The sequence below is a fragment of the Gavialis gangeticus genome, unplaced genomic scaffold (genome assembly GCF_001723915.1).
Source record: "Gavialis gangeticus isolate Ggan-Ray unplaced genomic scaffold, GavGan_comp1, whole genome shotgun sequence".
Lineage (NCBI taxonomy): Eukaryota > Metazoa > Chordata > Crocodylia > Gavialidae > Gavialis > Gavialis gangeticus.
In genome coordinates, this window is record NW_017729008.1 from 15,304,158 (window position 1) to 15,309,743 (window position 5,586).

Here is a 5,586-nt window from a genome sequence, read left to right on the forward strand (position 1 = left end):
TTTTAAAAAAAAAAAAAAAAAAAAAAAAAAAAAAAAAGCAGCAGTTTTCAGAGCTTGTTGTTCTTGGCACAGGATCAGTTGTGGTGTCCAACTGGTAGGACCTGAAACTTAGTGTTTAACAAACGCCTGTAGTCAAAACAGTTGGTGTGTGCAAGCACTGATCTGGTATTTGCTGCAGCGGGTCATCTGCCCAATTTTTAACACATGCAGAATACCTAATCACGTTGCTGTATTGCTCTGACGGCATCCATGGTAATGTGAATCATTTCACGTTCCAAAAGTACAACATGTTTACAGTCGTCGTAGAATCAGATTAAGTTGGCAGCGTGTTCCTCTCTGTAAGTGGTTTTGGTTTACATTTCTTCTTTTAGCAGGATGTTTTGCATAATTTTGCTGATCCTACTTTATTTATAGACTTTTGGAAAGTGGGAACTGTTTTAGCCATTTAGTTTCAGAAAGTGAAGCTTGTATTTATTGCAAATAAACATGTGCAGCACGGTGGTTATTTTTGCAGTTGATCATTTCCCAATTATGTCACTTGACCTAGTCCGAAGCGTACACTTCTTGTACTGTCTTTTTCTCAACTATATTGATACTCTCCTTTGAGTTGGCAGTTTATTTCCTTTGTCAATTTACAAAAAGGATGAAAATGAAACTGACTGTGCCATTTCCTTTACAGCGCACAGTATAAGGGTGGAAACAGTTTGCAGATATTGTTTCCAAACTTTTCAACTGGACTTGGAACGGTTGTTTTGTTATACTTGCTGGTATTGTTAGCTTTGGATCCTAAAGCGGTATGTTGTAGCTTGTTAGCATCAAATCTGCTTTAATTTAATATCACATATTTGGTTTTGTTAGTTTTTTTAGATTGTGGCTGCAAAAAGAAAGTGTTAAAAAGGTATTTATGAACTCCGACTATGAAGAAACTGCCAGTTATTGCAAAATGACATATTTTGCCAGTCCTTCAGTTTTCTAGTTGCTAACTGTAGTTTTGTTTTTAATTGGAATCTATGCCAAATATATTTTCAAACTTTGAACTGGAATTAGTACAGTGCAGAAAGTGTCATGTAATAGTCACTGAAATAGTAGGCTATAAATTGCTTGACTTTGCACAGTGAATGTCTGTGCAATCAAATTGCTTTGAAGTGTAGAATACCTAGAAAACATGTGCTATATGTACACACTGTATGGAATCATCGTAAGTAATGTGTTCATCAATATAATGGCTACGGTATTCGTTTACTAAACCAGAGTCAGATTGTAAATGAGATAATACATTTAATCGAAGCCCTGGTTAAATATTTTAAACAGATAGATAAACAACATTTATAAAATGCCAAAAGTAATCTGATTATATTTTTGAGCCACAGTAAATAATTTGGTGTTGAATCCTGAAAAGAGTAAGACAGACCAATGCTACACATCTCTATTAAAAACTTAGAAACATTAAGATTAATTTTACTGTATTGTAATTGATTGCTGATTGCAAAATATTTGCATACATTTCTTTAATTAATTCAGTACTGCTTATTCTAATCTAGTATAATGCAGAACTACAAATCAGAGGGCTGGGCTCCCTGAATTGTTCATGAATCAAACTTAATATGAGCAATGCTATCTTCAGCTCTTCAGGAGATTGTTATTTTATTTGACTTGGAGGATTATAATTTTGACAAGAGAAAGTTTAAAAAAAACTTAGAAGATTTTGCTTTAGGCCCTTCTTGCAGAAGAAGCAGAACTGCTAAACTAGAATTGTGTCCTACCTTGTCTTCTCTGACTAGGGGTACTGATATCTACTTGGAAAAGATTGGAAAGAATGAGTTTCTCATTTTTCCACCCCTCTTCCTGACCTATCCCTCTCTGCTGTCTCCCTTTTCGACCATTCACAACACTTAATTATTTCCTGTGATGCAAAGATGATGGAGTGTTTTTGTTTTTTCCCAGAATTACCCTGCTGACACAAAAGAATAAAAAGGTTAGAATGAATGATGAAAGACTCATACCTGTGTTTTCAGTTTTGTGAAAAGCTATGGTTTTAATGTCAAACTAGGATTTGTTCAGAGTAGATGGAATTGCCAGGATGATCCACCTAGAAAAATATGGCTAGCACATCTAATCAGCTTTAGTGAGCATCAAATTAGTTCATTTGTGTTTGACTCATATTTTACATGAGGAACAGATAGTATGTAGGATTTTTTATCTTACAGGCATAGTCAGATGTCTAGGGACAAGGAATTAAAAGGAGGGCTTTTAGGCTTGGAGTTTCAGTATTTTTCCCTCTCTTTTCCCACCTGTGCTGGTCTGGTGGAACCTCAGTTTGTTGGCCTTCAGGGCATGATATTTTTATTTCCTTATGCTGTTTCTTCTGACAGCTTTCTGGAGCACAGCTGCGGCTGTACCCTAATAACTACCTGATTAGGACCCAGTGGAAATAAAGGTACAAAGACCAAATCATGAGGTCTGGGGCAGCTGCAGCTGAAGATTCAGGAAAAGTTGCAATTCCCTTTTTTGGTGATACAACTGGAAAAGTCTCATGGGTTGGGAGAGTCTCATGAGAGACTTGGGGATCATCCAGTCTTACTTCCCCAGACAACATAAGGACTTCACATCTGGCATGCACAAAATTCAAATTTGGCTGAACCTGTTGGATTACATCCATGTTTCCATGGGACATGGAGAGTCTCTTGGAATAGTTCAGTGATCATTTGCTGTGCTATTTAGAAGGGTGGACTCTGTTATGTAGCAATAAAAGGAAGTTTCAGATCAAAAATAGAAAATACAATGAATACCAAGCTGAACCTGGTGATCCTTTCAGTACAAAGACAGTTAACTCAGTAGGGGAAAGTTGAATTTTGTTTTTGAAAATTAATGCCACTAAGATGTTAACTCCTTGACACCAGAAGCCAAACTTGGCTGCTGCTAAGTCGGTTGTCACAGTAGATGCGCCAAGACCTGCAGGCAGGCACAAAAAGATTAATGTGACAAAGAGGATTGCAACCTCGGTTGCATTCAGTCTGACAGATCACAGAGGCTTGTGGGTTTGGCAATAGTTCTTTTAGAAACCAGTTTTATAATATGTATAATATGTCATTGTGGATGCAGAATAGGAATGTATCATTTTAAAAACATTTCCAGTATATTTGTGACATTATCTTTTCAATTCTGTATCTGCCTGGGTGAACAAACATAGAATTGCAGGATGTCTGTGGAGGTCAAACAGGTGCAGGATTCAGCTCAGTATATTAATTGCTTAATTGGATTTATGAGTGATATTTCTGTGACAATCTAATCACCTTCCAAGATTTTTAAGCAATAATAATATTCTGGGATGAGTAGGGTATTGGGTATACATGCAGAAGTTGTACTGTTTCTTCTGTTAACATAAAGAAGCTCAACCTGATTTTCAAAAGGTTGTGTATGTATACATACTCATATACACTTTTGTACCTAACTTGCATGCACAATTACCTCATGAATGTAGAAGTAGATTCTATATACCATCTATATGTAGAAATCCAACATTTACATGCATAAATACCAGATACATCCTTAACAGGTTATTGTGTGTACAAATGCCTAATTTACTTGCTCAAGAAAGGACACAGCTGTTCTATTTAGGTAGCTGACAGTGATAATGGATGGGCTTTTGGTTTCTGAGATGTATTAGAGGGAAATATCTGTCTCTAGATGATTCGATCAACACCCAAAACTCTTAGACCCTTTTACCCATAGGATTTCTTACCTTTCCAGCAAGTCCAATATCTCCTAGAGAGGCAGGCCCCAGCCTGTGTCCAACTTTTCCCAATCTCCATACCTTTTTCTAAGGAAATTGTGTCTCATTGTTTCTCATTCAGTAAAGTTCTCTTGGCGCTCCTTCAGCATCTCAGCCCACCTGGATATTACTTCTCCTTCTGCTCGCCTGCAGTGAGCTGAGGCTGGCTTATTTAGGCCCTTGACCCTTCCTACTTCCAGCAGTCCCTAGGGAGAGTAATGGTTAATTGGAGCCAGCTACTTAGGTTTTCCAACCAATATCATTTCAGTCTGTTTCAGTTTCCTATAGGCTTCAAGGACATTTCAGCAGACTCCAAATTATAGTACTGATCATTCTCAAAAATATCTGCTTAAAATATAGGATGTTGTTCATAGCTGGGTTGGTACTGATCACAAGAAAGACACCAATTGTGTTATGCTTTATGTAAAACACTAAAGTTGTCCTGGTAGCTTTTCATCCCCCATATCTTACGTATGTGCCTTCTAAAAATGTAAGGATGAACTTTATTGTACATCTGGATTGGATTTCTTATTTCTTCTGTTTCCTTGTCAGATTCAAAACTCCAGTGCGAATGTTTTGAGTTGTTGAGGGGAAGAAGGGTAGGAAGTCAAAATTCTGCTTGAATTTGTACTACAAGTAATGAAGACTACCAAAAAAAAACCCTGCGGCATCTAAGGCATGCAGTTCTTCAGATGACTAAAAGATTTATAAAATGGTCAAGTGTCTGTCTCTGTAAATGAGATGGAGAGTTGTGTTTCCAGGTTAATTTTAATGGCTTAAAATTGAAAGGTATCTTCTTTGAATACAGTCTTATGTATATGATGCTAAAAGTATTATTTGCTGGTATGCAGTCAGTTTTGACAGTACCACGACTGTTGTGATAGTCTGCAAAGTTCATGCTGATTACTTAGAGAAAAAGACTACTAAGTTTTACTCTACTGTCTTGCTTTACTTTTATTATGGGGTGATTGTTTACATAACTATAGCTCATTATTAATATATCAAGACGCCAGTGTTAAAATTTAGAATATCATGAATTATGTTTTGTAAGGTAATTAGATTAAAATATTTCTTTGTTACTGTGGTCCAAAACTGGGGCAAATAAAAAAAAAAATCCATGTGGTTTAAATAAGGAGGCTAGAAAAGAAACTGTTCACTTAAAAGGGGTGGGGGGTGGCTTGCCACAGCTAAAATTGTGGTTGTCAAAAGTTTGGAATCCAAAAGTCAAAAAACACAACTGGTTACCATTTAGTTGTGGCCTGCAAAAGACTCTTTAAAATTGAAGTTTGTGCTGTTTTTTTCTACTGAGGAGTAAGGGAAGGCTAAAAAGTACTTTGGATTTGTACATTTTTTTTTACAGCTTGTTTGTTGCCTTAACAAGTTGGGAATGTCAAGTTTGATTTTCCATGGGTTATAAGAAGGCTGCTAGGAAGTCTGAGGCGCGTTCATGAAGTTCTTACACCTTACCGGAAGAGTTTGGAGTGCCATATCCTAAACAAAGATTTATTTCAGGGCTGTCCAACTTTTAAGGCCCTGGGGGCCAAACCGGCCACACAAGTCAAGCCATGGACCGCTGGGCCATGCAAATGCTTCCCTTTCCTTCCCCCTTCTTCTCCCCTTCACTCCACATGGGCCTCCCCTCCCACCACTGCACCTAGTGCCCCACCCCTGCTGCATCACGTGGGCACGTGAGCACAACTCCCCCACTGCAGTGCATGGGCACGTGAGTGCGATTCCCCCCACACACAGAGCAACTCATGACCTCACAGGCACTACCCAACACCATTGCTCCACCTGCGCATGATTCCCACCTC

The 5,586-nt window shown here is 37.9% G+C and overlaps 1 protein-coding gene across 3 annotated transcripts in view; it reads left to right on the forward strand.

Moving 5' to 3' along the window:
* ATXN7L1 (ataxin 7 like 1) overlaps positions 1-5,586 on the forward strand; it is a 232,420-nt gene that overhangs the window by 156,691 nt on the left and 70,143 nt on the right. The window contains exon 1 of one of the 3 annotated variants that reach the window (XM_019509423.1): positions 261-338. The exons of the other annotated variants lie outside the window; for them this stretch is intronic. The gene's annotated coding sequence lies outside the window, so the exon portion shown is untranslated. Of the gene's footprint in view, positions 1-260; positions 339-5,586 lie in introns of those variants that run through there. 3 annotated transcript variants of the gene reach the window in all.